Source organism: Drosophila subobscura, chromosome O (genome assembly GCF_008121235.1).
Source record: "Drosophila subobscura isolate 14011-0131.10 chromosome O, UCBerk_Dsub_1.0, whole genome shotgun sequence".
NCBI classification, from domain to species: domain Eukaryota; kingdom Metazoa; phylum Arthropoda; class Insecta; order Diptera; family Drosophilidae; genus Drosophila; species Drosophila subobscura.
This window is the reverse complement of record NC_048533.1, coordinates 26,120,843-26,136,075: the sequence shown is the minus strand read 5'-3', so window position 1 is coordinate 26,136,075 and position 15,233 is coordinate 26,120,843.

Sequence of the window (15,233 nt, the reverse complement as noted above, 5' to 3'; positions counted from 1 at the left end):
ACTTTTCGGTTGTCTTTTGGCTGCCACTTGTACTCGTATTTGTTTCTGCCCCTGCCCCTGCCAAACAATTTGTTTCTCTTCCATTGATTTATTTTTTTCTGGATATTCCTCTACATGTATTTTGTTGTCCTTCAGGTTGATGCGGCACTTGACATTTGAATTGCTGTTTCGAATCGGTTGTATATTGAGTCGTTCGTTTGTTCTTTCTGAGAGCAGATGTCAATAAAGAAGCTTAACTCTTTTTTTTTTCGTTGTTTATGTTTTAATCACTCATTTTATTTTCTCTCAGTAAAAGTTCTGATTTTGTCACATGTTTCTCTTTCATGCCACTAAGAATTTCGGAATATTTGGCCGCGAATCACCTGATCTCAGCCACAAACATAACTTTGTTTTTATGGACCGCCATCAAAATTTATATGCAGAAATGTCAGAGGTGCACCATACCACAGCCGGCACACCATGGCCATATTCGGGATGTATCGTGCCGGCTATTAATAACAATTTTGGCAGAGCAGCCTACATAAATTCTCCATCTAAGTCGGAGTGCTCCCAAAAATGTTGTGGGGCGTGTGTGGGCGCGGCGGTCAGTGGGTAACCTCAAAGCGGTGCATGGAGAACAGCTACCAGGACTGAACCATGGGGCAAGCCATGAGCATAGCCACGAGCCTGCTGGGAAGGATTGTGACAGCTGCAGTAGCAGGAGTAAGACCCGAGGCAAGACGTATTGAAAAAGGAAGGAGGTAAGGGCATTCAGCCATAGCTAAAAGTGTTGCAGTCAACAGAAATGGGTAAAAATTTTTTGCATATAAATAAGAGTACAAGAAAATGCTTATGGCGCATAGGGCTGGCTGATAGGGAATACGACAAGGCTGTGGCCTACCAGCAGCATTCTATTCTTTGAGTCAGCCCGCAGACAGGCTTTCTTTTAGGCCAACACGTACCCAAAAAGGAATTGGCCTACATTGAAGTTGTTTAGCTTGTCAGGTGAAAATCAATAAAAGTTGAAATCTGCATAAAAGTGTTTGTCGAGTTTTCCAATTAAAACTTGAATGCATTCATTAGATTTAAGACCCTTCTCTTCCTTATCCATGATGTTCATAGGTTGGGAAGGGTTACAGATAAGAATCCAGCAGTTCCATCAAAATATCCATTACTTTTCATTATATGCCTACTGCATGCCTTTTCTTTTAATTTGCAAAATTGTAATACATATTTATGCGATTTTTTATTGTCTTTAAAAAAACATATCACCCCAAAGCGGTCAGGAATAAAAACACTTTTTTGCTGCATCTCATAATTGAACAAACCATTCCGAGAGGCACCTAGAAAAAAAAAAACTCAGTATAACTTTTTTGTGCAGCTGTCCCGAGAGTAAAATCAGGCATAATAACAGCAACCTCATCTGGACTATCATACGAACGTGTGTTCATACATATGTACTTACATACACACTCGTATATATTTGTATACTGGAACATGAAATGAAAGAAATATTTTCGGAAAAAGGAACCACAGCTGACGCTGTGCGAGGACATGTATTCAGACATATTCGTTCCTACACGTAGATATTTCTGCAAAGAGGATGGCACAGATATACGTAAGTATGTATGTATGTATGTATATTTGTCTGCATGGATGTATGTATGTCCTTGGCTTGTTATATGCTAATCCGAACATCAGGCAAACATTTGCATTTGACAGCTTCAGGCGTTTGCTTTCAGCGCCTGCCTGATGAGACACTGACCAGAAAGAGAAACACAGAAGTACATAAGTAGTAGCAGGTCCTGGCCCAATCTCGGCCCCAATGCTACCATGATAAATTGTTGCTCTCGCTGGGCTGACATATTTTTCGGGGTCTTAGGCACGCAGTGCAGAACAAAGGACCCCAAATTGTTGGCCTTGAAACGGTCAAAGGAGCTGACAAACTATATTAGATATTCACACAGACACAAACTTGCACACGAAGAAGTAGGACTGGGCGAAAGTTTTGGACAGGGCACAGCTTATGTCGGGGCATTAATAATGTACAGGCAGCGGTTGCGGCGAGCCTCGTGGACCTGGGCGTGACCACAGCATCCGGTGTTCAGTGCAGGAAAAATGTCTTGAATTATTCCATTATAATATAACCCATTTGGGTAGTACCTTCTTTGTTTAACTCCTTTGTTATCACTTGCTTTGGTTCTACTCATTCATTAATAGTGGTTGTAGAGTTCATATTATTTTAGTCTTAGATTTTATAGAATGCTAGCACTCCTCTGGTTTGTGCTACTCTGTCGCGTACATTCGCTCGACCCACTTGATAAATATCGTTCGCTCGAGACCGCTTTGTGCCACACTTTCGCTGGAGCTCGCTGCCGACCCAACCAACTTCTCATTTCGTTGGTATTCGCTTCAGACCTCCTCTTAAATTGTGACAGCTTCAAAGGCTCTTAATGTGTCCTCGTCGTCCTGCTCATTGCGTTGGCATAAATTGCAGGAAAGTCCGCTATTGCAGTCAACATATTTCGTGGCTTGGTTTCATTTCCCGTCGTCTACTGTGCTTTGCCACCACCACATGGTCGCCCCTCCTTTTTGGCCTGTCTCATCTCTTGATGGCTCTACAAATTTGGCTCGCGGCCAAAAACTCTCCCTCTCGCCCTACCCTGGCTCGTAATTTCTGTCGCTTTTGCGAGTTTATTAAAAATATAAAAATGCAATGAAATAAAAAAGCGCGAAATGTGACCATCAATAACTCTTCGTGCTGCAGACTCTGTAAAGTTGTATAAGGTTGACTTGTTGGCTTTCATATCGGATGTTCGGTAATGCTTGCTTTTAATGATTATTCGAAATGTTTGCTGGCTCTCAATTATGTCAGAGAATATGTAAAAAATAACAAGTAGTGAGAGTATACTTTAAAGAGGCTCCAGATGGTTGTAAACGTTGCATGAAACTATCCACTGAAAATATTTAAAAAGCCATTTCTTTGCTTCAACAGCAAACATTGTGAGTGACATGTATCAACCAGAACCGGATCTTTTCAGCTTTAGCCCATTTGCCCAGACCCGGATCGGTGGAGCGGCAGCTGCTGCTTCTGCTGCCTTTTGTGGCCATGTCTGAGCGACAGGCATTTCAACCGGCGACCGCACCAACAACAGAAACTACTGTCCGTCTGTCAATGGATGCTTTTTGCAAAAATAGTTGCCGAAAATTGCCATCAGCCAAATGGCAATAAAGTCGCCCTAGAAACAGCGTTTATTTCGATTTTCGAATATCAATCCGGAACATAAATTCAGCGGACAGGCAGCGGAAAGTATCGGAGGCAGTAACTCTGGCCGGGATAGAGCCCACTGGTAGGATATTAGCTGCCAGCAGTGGAGCATTTTCCAGGGGCGCATTGAAAATTGGCCCGTAACAACAAACTGTGTGGGAAATTTACTTAAAATGAAGACTAATTGGAATTTCATGTACGAGGCTGGGGTGCTCTACTCTTCGACTGTTCAACGTGTTTTGGCCAATGTCAACTACTTACGAGCAGCTTCGAAAGCCCTAAAAGCCAAGCCGCCTCGTCATCTATCCATACACCCAACTAGATGCCAACCTACCATGACGCCATTCGCATTTTAAACTCAATAAAGGCGTCAACATTTGCCATTTTCTGTTTGCCGATCCCTGGCAGCCATTCAGCCAGCAGGAGCCCCACCGGAGTCTTGTTTGAAAGTTCTTTTTTCTTTTTGTGGGTTTCCTTGGGGGTCGTGGAACTGGCACTGATTATAAATTTTATTTACACAGGCGTCGAGCATCGGGAATTTGCGTTTATGGTCCGTATAACGAAATTGTCTACAAATTGTGGGGAGAGCACCCCGCCCACTCAAGTGGCGTATGCAAAGGACAGCCAAGTAAATTTGTGTGTGTTAAATGGGTTTATAGTTACTGTCAGGTTTTACTAGGGCAGTGTTACGGGATTGTTGAGGGACTTCCCAGTTCGTGTAGTGCTCCGAAGCGGGGGATGTGTGCTCGGAAAATAATAGTCTGTTCCTGGGTGTGTTGATGGTAAAGTAAATGATATTTCGAACAGCGGATGTGGGTGTTATGGAACCGCAGTCTTACATGCTTAAAATACTGTTACAGGATTTATTAAAAGGTTTCCTGATTTTGTTACTTAAACCTACAGAATTTAAGAAAGCATCTCTGGCTCTAATCCTCGAATTTTGTTCGAATAAAACTCTGAATGGAGGGAAATTTAATTAACAGTTTTTGCACCTTTAAGGGGAAAAAAAGAGAAAGCATCCTTAGCCCTAATTGTGCCTGTAGACTTGGAAAATTGGGCACCTTTCTCTCCCTCCATTAGTCGAGCGTCGAGCCACTCGTTGATGCATCGCTGATGGTGATGATGACAGCGAGATACTGAATGTAATGATGTTACGCCATCGCCATCGCCACCGTTTGTGGACGCAGACCAAAGTTCCATCGCGTAGACCCTCTACATAAAGCCTGGAGCAAATCAAAGGGCAAAAGTGTACGAGTACAGTGAAAAGGCGTCAGAGGGAGCAACGATGCTCGCCTGTTCGCAACGAACTGTAGAGATTTTGATGCAATTAACCTGCGCGGTGGTCAACAGTACAGTTCCAGAGTGTGTGAGTGTGGTTGAGTCGGTGTGGGTGTGTGTCTGGGTTGGTTGTGTGTGTGTAATTACTCTTTGACCATTCCCCAGAGAAACCTTAACAGTGTTTACCTCTTCAGGTTTCATTAAACTCGTAAAATTTTTCCACTGGGCACAAAAACAACAAAAACTCCAACAACAACTGGGAAAAAAATGGAGGCTGTGGCTTTCAGTTTCAGTTAACGTCACGGCTGGTTCGGGCCCTCAAGTGCTTAACTCGTTTTAACCTCGTTTTCGCTGATGTTCAATGCTGCTGCTGCTGTTGTTGCTGCTGTTGTTCTTGCTGGTGCTTAAGCCTGCTTGGACTTTTTTTTTAATGCTGAATGCATCATTTGCTTCTTGCTTTTACTTTTTTTTTGGTCAGAAATAAAGCCGCCAACGGTCCAGCATTCAATTATAAAGGAAGCCAAAGAATAAACTTGAAAAAAAGGAAACGAAAGCAAGAAATGTTATCCTCCCATTGAATTTAGATTGAAATTACTGGACTGCTCGTTAGGTTTGTATTTTTTTAACCCCGCAAGGCAATAAACTTTTGACCACAGAAGCTGTCAGAATCAGGCAAACATATATGTAGCGTCACGTGTGCAGTGAATCGTGGGTTTATTTTCAGGGTATCATCATTAGTCGGTAACTAATTATCTTTTTGTCGAAACCATGAATTCATTGATTTTCAGTGCCTACTTTTGTGGAGGCGCTGAGTGGTAAATGTCCTTCATGCTTCCTGCACATCCCCACCTGCCCTGATTGTGCACTATTTTGCTGCAGAAAATCAACAGACGCAGGGGCAGGGGTTGTGGCGTGGAAAAACCATTGGATCAGCATTCGCACTTGTTTGTGCGCTGCCTCCCACTGGCATGGGCAGTGGAGATTACAGAGCTATTGGCATGGCAACAGCTACTGCAGTTTGCAGTTGGCTAATACCACAGCCGATGCGGTGGCCATCACGCACTTCTGTGTGTTTCGGCCCTTTTTTCGGGGTGCTCGCGTTTGTCTAATGCAAATTTTGTGTCGCTTTCGATGCGTGTTTGCCACCAGATGCCAATTGCGTTGGAACAGTAGGGGCGTATATGCTCTTGGGGTAGAGATTTGGATTAAGAGTTTACCCGGCAAAAGGTATCCAACTGTCGATCCATTGGATAAAGCATAATTTCTAACACTTTTTGTTTGTTTTTCGGGCTCGGTGTTTGCCCTGCATTTAATTTGTAATTTATGTATGCACGATGTGTGCTGGCTGCGGCGCGGTGGCGTTGCGTTTGCCACCTAAACCAATTTGCGGTGCCACCTTCAGCCGTATCCAAAACCGTCAACACTCTCAACTCTGTTTGGCCAAAACTTGCTGACTTTGATTGATGCCGAACTACTCACAGTCGGTGGGTGTGCTGCTAACTCAATCTTGACTGATTGATTGATTGGCTGAATGTGTGACGTTGGGTCAAAGGTAATTGAATTTTTTCTAGCTGCTACCATGGAAAATGGTTTAATTGAATCAAGTCTGCTCCCGGCACAGCCCTTGATAATTGCAAATCAACTTCGGCAATAATGAATCTGATATCCGTGTGTGGAGGTTGATTAAATGTTCCGACACACAATGACGTTTAATTACTGCCATTTATTTGGTAAGCCGCAAAATTTGATTGCCGGGGGGTTGCCCTTTGACATACGCCTCTGGCCACAAAATAGAACCCAATTATTCAATAATTGTTTGAAATACATTTGCCACAATACACACTTAGTACCCTCTGCCCAGAAACCAAATGTTTCATAATTGGCTTGATTGGCTGGTACATTGAATTTAAACATATTTCAAACTGAGTTACAACCAAACTGATTGATGGAGTAAACACAATGTATTCTGTAGATGTGTTCATGTCTTAATAGCCTTCATCGACTCGATTGCTTCCGTTTTCCATGGTGGCTTATCAGAGCACATCCCAAGACTATTAATATTACTTATCTCTGGTGGCCCGTAGTTAAAAGCCAATTAAATTCCATCACTCGTCCCAGTGGAAATGCCAATGCCATGTCTTCCAGCACCAAAGGACAGATAAGGCGCGTAGCTGAGGAAAATGTTTCCCTTCACCTTTAAGTCTATTTAACCCCATGGCAGCTGATATTCACCCTCAGCTTAAAGATTATTTCAGCAGATTTTTTTTATCAAAACTTAAATGTAAAGGATTTCATGAAATTAGATTTCCCAGTAAAACAAGAAAAAATGTGTAGGGTAGACTTTAGACTTTTTCCAGACTTTAGCTGAAGAGTTTTTAGGCCAGCCACAAAAGCCAAGCTCTTTTGTGGGCAGGCAAGTGTTAATAATTACGCCTCCAGAGCACGCAGCGGAACCTAGTGCCTGTCGCGGTTCCGGTTGCCACATTTATTCTGGAAGGCGCTAATATATCAGGAGTCACGGCGGCGCCAACGACTTTCAATGACTGCGACGTGCTCACATTACGCTCGACGGTAATTATTAAAGATTAACTGAACCGTAACGGGGGCAACGGGTAAGCAAATATGATTAAAAATTTAAATGCCATCTTGATTTTGAATGCAAATCAAATATGAAACCAAACACTCAATTCGAATGTTCACATACATCCACACGCGACAGCGAATGGCAAACGGAACTGTACATTTTTAAGTTATTCGTTACTGAATCTCATTGGTGTGGAAAAAAAAGGGAAAAAGCTAAGATTCCTTGCAGCCGTGTTACGGTATTTCAGGATAGCTTGATATGGGTTCGACGGATATATGTAGAGAGGGAACGGGAATGCGAAACAAATTGCTGGTAACAATATTAATGGCGGCTGTACAGGTGTAGCAATTTGTTACAGCTGTGCGATAAAGTGTGCGGCCTGCCACTGCAATTAATATTACATGAAATTGGCGTAAATTTAACCACTTTTCCAATCAGTAATTTACTTTGACCGTTAAAGCCATTTGTGTCATTAGGTGCATGCATGTGATAAATGGAGAGGGAAATAAAAAACATGAAAATTGCATAAGGAAGAATGGAAATGTGACGGTTATTCATTTGCCAAATTAACCTATAATTTATGCAGAGCTCTACTCGGGGCCATTTGATATGCTTAGCATTACCTTGGCCCAATCAATCCGACCTTGACAATGCAACCTTGTCAGATGCCAATCTTACCGAAATGCGGTTGTCAAAGCGAAGACCACAAAAGCCCAGATCTGACTTTGCGAGCACAGCCATAGACATTCTGGTTGGGGGAGGCAGTAATTAAATAAAATATTAACCATGCTCAAATCTCAGATTCAGATGCAGTTTTCGCTGTAGCCACGTCTCGAGTCTAGCTCTTCGCACTGTGGCTCGCCTTGATGAGTTTGTCAGTGGCAAACATATGTTGCCACACACAAAGATACACTGCAACACACACACACACCAAAAACCAAGGCAAATGCGCAACAAGGCAAATAGTCAAGGCAAACAAATTATGAAAAAAGCAACTAAGAAATGAGTAGTCGAAAAAAATGCAACCCAGAAATATGCAGCTGACGATGTTAATGTGAAACAAATTTCGCCTAGTTCTTTTTCCGTCTTTTACGTACATGCAAAATGCAGGCATGTTGCAGCCATTGAAGGTCATCTGTGAAAAGCGAATGTGCTCTATAAGGCAATGACGTCATCGGCCTGCTAATGCAAATGGTCGCCTAGGGGCTGCGTACATCTTGAGAGCGATGTCAAAGCACTTTTCCCACGTGTGATAGTCTATGTGTGTGTGTGGCATGCTAATGCAATTTTCGACAAAAAAAAAGGAATAGGTGTTGGAGGGTGGCACACATGCCAGGGCCGGAAGTCAGCCATAATTGCAGCATGGCTTTGACGCTTCAGCTTCACATGCCCTATTATGTGTGTGTGTCGTCCTGCCCATGCTGATTAGCAGAGCTATGAGGATGCTTAAATTAACGTCAATCTTCATTTAGGCCCTGGCTTTCATTTTCATTGCAGTTGCTTTGTCCTTTTGCTGCACCGTTTTTGGGGTTTTCTGTTTTCGGGTACGCTGCATTTTGTTTTTTCCAATTTTGGCTCACTGCCAAGAAATGTTTATGATTTTCCAGCAGCCAGTCAGCCAGCCAGTCAGCCATCCAGCCAGAGTCCAATTAAAGTTGCTGTGTTGTCGCTGTCGACTTGGCGTGCGCCATTTTCGTTTGTGCTATGCGGCTCTTGCACGAGAGATTTTCTACCGAAACCATTTAACTGTTCGCATGTTTAGTAATTCGCATAATAGTGCTGAAAAGCTGCCGGTGAAAAATGGTTCGTGTTCCAGCAGCTCACTGGTTGTCGTTGTTGCACAAATTGGTGGCTGCAGTGCTGGAAAATTAGCATCTGTCGTCCAGCGCAGTCGGCCGTCTAGTTCTCTCGAGCTTCTTCATATTTCAGTGACCCGACCCGCCAAGTAATAATGCGCACACGCCTCGTTTCACTGCGTCCCACAAATTGAACTTAGCGCGTCGTCTGCTCGTCTTGCCGCATTTTCAATACTTAAATGGATTTCTTTGAAGGGAGTGGAGAAAAATGGTAAAATGATTGCGGAATAATTATGCCATTATAAAGTGGCGCAGCTTTAATATAATCAGATTTTATTGGGCTGTCTTTTGGCTTTCTTCATGGAAACGTCTAACAAGGTTTAACACTATGGATTGGGTTTTAGTTATTCGTACTTTTCTCCTTTCAACACACACGGGCATACATTCTTTGGGATGATAAGTAAGAGGCGCAAGCACAAGCATACTGATATATAGACACATGCACTCAGTGCCAACTGCTTTTGGGGGCGACACGCTTTTAATGCATTTCCTGCAAAAGCTTGCACCACTCGCCACTCGCTCAGCGTTGCACTAAAGACTGCCGGGCGTGCCACCACACCACACACTCGGCGATATTCTTTTGAGAGTGTGCCATGAGCCACGAGCTCATTTCATGTCACAGATTCTAGTTTATTTACCGGTTTAAGCAGCGTTCACTTTGCAATCTTAAAGAAGAAATCGCAGCAAGAGAAACTTGTAAAAGTGTGCGTGTGTGATGTCTTACTTTAAAGCAGCTCCAGACATATGCAAATGTTTTCCCAGTGCACTACATTTACTCGCACAACATGAATAACCATGCATCAGATGCCAGCGCCGAAGGAGCTCTGGGAGGAGCACAGGGAGTATCATCAAAACAGAAGCACAACATGGAGCATCAGTAGCATCAATTCAGAGTTCTTAGAGTCAATTTCTGAGCTGGCAAGGAGAAATTGCCGACACTTAAAGGCCAAATGGAGCTGCTTGAAATAGTTGAGCGGAGTATCTTTTTACTTGTTGACTTATATGTGCGATTTGTCTATCACTCTACTAGCTCTGATGATAAAATCAATAAGAGGATAAATGAAATAGCTAGAGTACTTTTGGGCATCTCTTTTTTTTTGAGCTTTTGAATTTTTCTTCTTATCCCTGACATAATTTAGCCAAGCAAATCGTTTGCCTTTTTATGCCCCATAATTTGGCTTTAATTAATTTCGGACAAAGCACAAACTTCTTGCACAAATTCCAGAAAATTGCCTCTCCTAGGACCCCTAGTAGCTGTGGTTGGCTGCTCAAACAATTGGCCAAGTTGACTGCGTCTTGGCCTACTGCTTTCAGGAAAGTTTCTATTGTTAATCAAATTGACTTTAAGTGGAAGTTTTTTTGCCCTAAATTAACAGCCCCATAATAAATGTGCACCAAAACATAGTTTTTCTTTCCTAGAGTTTATTTTGGGAAACTAATTAAGTTAAAATTGGAGAGTGGCTCAACCAGCCAACAAATTGCATATTAAATGAAGACATTAAAAGGGCACCTGACAAGGCCGGCTGATTAAACATTCAAGTGAGTGGGATTGTCCAAGTGACAGGTTGATATGGAAGAAGGCTTAAATTATTTAAAATATGTTGCCGTCTGTCTGAGTGGGCCAATCTCAGACGGCGAGGAGTTTGTATGTTGGACTAACAGGCCGTGAGGAAAGTTCAAGAAAAACTAACAACCTGAGTAGTGGAAAGGTAAGCGAAGCCAAAATGTCAACGGCAGTTGTGGCTGGGCTTGCAATTTTCATTTTATGCTCACAAATGCGCGTAAGAGTAACAAAGGAAGGGGCACACAAACTCACATCTATAAGGAAACATACTTCCAGGTAGTGCATATAGATATATATGTATGTATGTATGTATATGGATATATGCCAAGTGTAGCTTACAGTGTATACAGGCGACAAAACCTTGAGACCCTCAATTTCAGTCTCAGCCATGTGGGCGGCCCTTCGTGGCAATCGGCCGGGCGAAGGACACACTAAGAACAAGGTGCCGCAGCCGCCGACTGGGCTGTCAGTGACGCAAGCACAGCAGGAGGCTATATTATTTTGCAAGAGAGCGAGTTTAAGGACGTGTAAACACATGTAAGCTGACACATCAGCCAGAGCGATGAACGAACCAGACAAAGGATAAGCATGTTGCATGCAAAATACAACTTGAACTAACAAATACATTTTTTTGTGGCATTTTCTTTCGCCTTTTGAGTCAACTACAATCTGCAAACGAAGAGACTCACGTATGCATGAAGTAATTTGAGTCTGGTAATTGCGTTGGTCTCTGGGGCACACAGAAGCACTACTCCTTCTGAGAGTCCACCCACAAAGTGTCTGCCACAAGCTGTAAAGCATTTCGCCTAAATAATTGATTAATGCCACAAGCCTGTTGATGGTTGACACAGAGTCAAGATATAGTTTATTTATAGGAAGCATGAAAGCAAAAGGAAACCCCTGCCTTAAGAAAAAGTTGGGAGGGAAGTGGTTTAAAGTACATGAAAAGTGGGAAGTATCTGAAAGGATGCATATAAAGAACACTTCTGCAGTTATTCTATGTATTTAATCACAATCGATTTCGGAAACAAAGAACGTTTCCAATCTTTTAATCCCATTAGCATTTAGGTATTTTAAAACGATTCACAAATTCCGAGAAAATATATTTGAAAAAACTATGAGCTTCAAATGCATTAAAATTGCATTTTATTTGATACAAATTCAATATTATACACAGGCTATGGATCTACGTATGTATGTATTTGTAGTGTCAGAATGCATTTATCATGATTCATTTATCATTCACTTATCATGTGGCAATTCCACTTCCACCTAGCCATAACTAACGAGCGAAACGGAATGTACGATATGACGGTCGTTGACGCTATTGTGTGTTCATGTTCAGACACGTCATCGATACTAATTCAATAAACAATGCAAAATGTGTGGCATGGATGGGACTGGCTGACATCTACCACTTTCACGACTTTCCCAAACTGTATGTGTGTGTGTTTTCTTGGCAAACAAACCAGAAAAAAGATTGAAAATTACGAGAAAAGGCAAACATCACAACAAATCAGCATATTCGATGAGCAGGCACATACTGCCTCTGCAGCCGTGCGGGGGTGTGGGTGGCCGTAAACAACTTGAAGCTTGGATGGGCCAACTTTCGATTTGAATTTATCATATTTGTGCTGTGTTGCCGCCATGTATTCGTTTGTACTCATTCATTCGTTTGCATAAAGCGCGTCGAGTCCTTGTTTTGCATGTGACAAATGCAAATCCCGATAAAGTATGCTACAGTTTATGTCAAAGCTTATTATGCCGCTCACCGACATGGAAGAAGAGTCATCCTCACACAAACACGGAGACGTAACCGTGCACTAAGGCACATACGTGTGCATACATGTGCTGTATTGTGTCTTTTGTTTGCATACACTGGAAGAGGGTATTGGGGTACAGAATAGATACTTGGACCGCTGGGAAGGAGGTTATCCTACGCCTTGAAATATATTTTTGATCTGGAGCATATCCTTAGTTGTATAGCTAGCTGAACTATGATAATACCCCTCTCCTTTTGACGTGAGTTCGGTAATGTTCGGTTTTGTGAAGATACTGATAATTCACAACAGATTAGCAAGCTTACATCACATTTGAATCAACGCTTTCAATCCGCCAGAGTATCCATAACTTCGATTCCTTTTGTTATCTGTTCCGTCGCGTTATTGTGTTGGTATTGGTGTTTGGATTGTTAATGGAAGACAAACGTTATCGGTTTCGAGCACATGCAGCAACAGCTGGAAGGCAGAAGGCTCCGTGGAGCAACAAACTAAATACAAATAAATGTATGTGCACAAACGTTTTGTTATCCACAAATTCAATTTGCATGTTATGTATCAGTTAGAAATCCATTTTTGCTTTCTCCCATATATCGCCTATTTTTTAAATTGAATTAAATTTTCCTTTTGTCGAACGAGGAGTGGATGCAAAACTCCTCCTTGCTGACATAGTTAATTTTCCCCCATTAAACGGGGAAAATAGCCCAAAAATGTTAGCCAAATATTTGCGTCGGGTACTGACATTTTTGGCTTACCAGGAGCCAACGGCAAATGCCGGAGCTCGATGGAGCCTCAAGAATTTGCCAGAGACAAATTGCTCAAAGTTGGATGCAAAGACAAACAGCGTGGGCCAGTGGATGGAGGATGACTGTCAGCAGTCTGTGACCATTCGTTCTGACGGTCGCTCTTCATCCCGAGTGTACGGTCAGGGCATGCCTCAGCGCTGGACAAAGAGAAATATGATGCATTGCTGGTCAGTGTCTCATCTGGGGATTTCACTCCCATGTATCCCACTCTCTGTACAACTCCACAATGCTTTGTCGACGTCGCTGCAGCAACTCATTGCGCAATCGTAGCTCTAATTTCACCCGTTTATTTGATGTAATTATTGCTCTAGGCGCACTGTGTCGTAGAAGTTGAATGAACGCTTGAAATATTTATAAATGATCGAAAACTTCGATTGACAAACACAAGATTTCTTCTTAAGTTTAAAATGTAAACTTTAATGCATTTCCTTTTTTTTTTTAATTGTGCTACCATTTATATGCTTTTATTCCACAGTAAATTCATTGTCTGAGCCTATTTCAGTAATTAGAGCCCATAGCCCCTACAAAAGGAACAAGAAATGAAGGAAACTCGATATACTTATTTAAACCTTACCTGCATGTCTATTCCTCGGAGCCTAATTAATGAGACAGGTGACAGGAGATAGCTGCTGGTTAACTGTCGTTGCACATTTTCGACATGTGATTAGCGCATTTGCCGTTGCTCAATTAAATGAGCCTGTTATGTGGTTACATGGCCATTTTTCAGCTAATTAATGAGGATAAAACTGACCAGAATTTGCTATTGATGTGCGCGTACACGTTTCTCGGTTAGACATTTTCGTTCTAATTGCAGCTCTAAGCGTTTTCCAAAAACAATCAGCAATTATGGGAAATCACCAACAGATTTCTGTACCACTTTAAAAACCCCAAATGCTCGCGCGAAATATATATTTTCGTTTCAGTCGCTATCCGCTTGTATACAATTTTTGGTAGCAGAGGCTCGCTCGACATCAAAGCCGCCATGGCTTATACTTCATTCCCATTTTTTTTTTGCCATTCATTTTAGCCGTGCGTGAAAAACGGCAAACACACGTGATGGCGCAGGAAGGAAGAGGAATGGACAGATGGGCCTAGGGCTAAGTCTCAGGTTTGTTTGTTGACGGTGCACGCAAATATTTTCTTGATTTTTTGCTTGGTTCTCCGTTGGTTTTTTTTTCGCTCTGGTAGGTCTGATTCATGTCTATTTTCCAACTCGTTGGGGTCGAAAGTCATCATCATTAGCCTTCTGAATCCTACGCATATATGTATGTATGTACTTATTTACCTACATATATGTAGGTTTCTTATGTCTGCAATTAGCCAACCAGCTTCAACAACTTTCTTGGGCCATAAGAACTGCTCGAAAAAAAATGTTTTTGGAGCAGTTGGAACCACAGAAAAACGAGCAAAAAACACCTAAATTTGCACTGCAAGTGACGGGAACGGCGCACATTTTCGTACTTTTTTAATTAAAACATAATCTATTTATTAGGCGCCTTGAAGCCATGTTCTAGGAACAATTTCATTTAATTAGGCGCAGAGTAAGGTACGACTGCGTGGCATGGGCCTTGAAATGGCTTTGTGTTCCCGGTTTTTCGCCAAGTTTAATTGCAAAATGCAATCAAATTAGCCCGCTGCCGTGTCTTATGATGTTATTACAAATGTTTTCGCCCATTTTCACTAAACCAGATGAAAGAGCAGTAACATCATTCACCTTAATGTTTCCGCGGATTAAGGGGTCTAGCAGGAGACCACCGTTTCACCTTGTTTTGCTAACTTTTACAATTTGCATTTGCCAAAACGTTTTAGACTCGCTTCAAGCCGCCAACACTTTTCCCCACACTGGGCTTATGTATATTATCCCCACTCCTGCGTCAGTGCAAATATCATGTGTTGTGTGTTATATATCCCCTGGGCTAATATAAAACTAAAATAATAAATGACAAGAACGTGACTCGACATTTGCGCTGTCTGTCTGCTTTTTTTTTGTGGATTGAGTAAAAAATCTTTTCTTGGCAAGCTAAGTGGTGGTTGAGTTTTAAAGTCGGCATTTTGTTGGCCGAAATCGCAGAAATAACAGTTGTGGGAGTATTGTGCAATGGTTAGCTAGTTTCAGAACC